General features: G+C 38.5%; 1 protein-coding gene across 1 annotated transcript in view; it reads left to right on the forward strand.

Moving 5' to 3' along the window:
• Window positions 1-865, forward strand: part of LOC108571031 (protein Tob1-like) — a 60,838-nt gene that overhangs the window by 1,565 nt on the left and 58,408 nt on the right. The window lies entirely within an intron of this gene.

An 865-nucleotide genomic window follows, 5' to 3' on the forward strand; every position in this document is an offset into this window, starting at 1 on the left:
ACGGCGATTTCCATTTGCGGTTTCGCGATAAAGAGAGAAATATCCTACCGGATGACGCATCGCGCTCGTTCAACGAATTAGGCGCGTTAATGAATTAATGGGTCAAAACACGATATAGGTTTTACGCACTTATTTACGTCGGGGATTGGTCGCGCCGCTTGCGAAAATAGTGTGACAATAATAGCAAGGTCACAGACACCATTCGAGATGGCGCGACGCGTCAGCGAGTCGCGTTTGACGAATTAATTACTCGGATGGGGCTAGACGAGTCGTGTAATCAGGCGTAAAAGCAGGAAGAAGATTTTCTTTTCTGTTTACTCTTCTATTTATACGAGGCTGTTTTCGTTTACGAAAATAACACTTCCGTTAGGATAATAACGGCAGCAATTATTATCAACGATATATTATAAGTAATAAATAGCGTTGTAATTTAAACGAACTTTAAACAATCATCGCGCGCTTTATCGAATGACATCACTTCGCTGCATCGTTTTCGTCTCTTTTCCGCGTTATGTAATCGAACTGCAACCTTCTTTCTAATTCTAGACGCAAAACCGCTCGCTAATTAAAAGAACCGATATTCCGAATATTTTCAACGTCCCGTAAAACGCTGTTAAAAAAAAAAAAAAGAATGGAAAAAAAATATGCAAATCGAAACGACCGATCTAACACGATTTTATCTTACACGATAAAACTGTTAATTTAACGCGTTAAACAACCATGTTTTACATATTGTTTTACATTTTAATTCGACCCAACTGCTGCCGCTTATCGTTGAAAAAGATAATATACCGTACATTAAACACCGATACCTTCCGTTTACTTGTCCAAACGTAATCAACGATTCGAATCATCTTTTTTCCAA

This window comes from Habropoda laboriosa, unplaced genomic scaffold, assembly GCF_001263275.1.
Source record: "Habropoda laboriosa isolate 0110345459 unplaced genomic scaffold, ASM126327v1 scaffold97, whole genome shotgun sequence".
Taxonomy (NCBI): Eukaryota; Metazoa; Arthropoda; class Insecta; order Hymenoptera; family Apidae; genus Habropoda; species Habropoda laboriosa.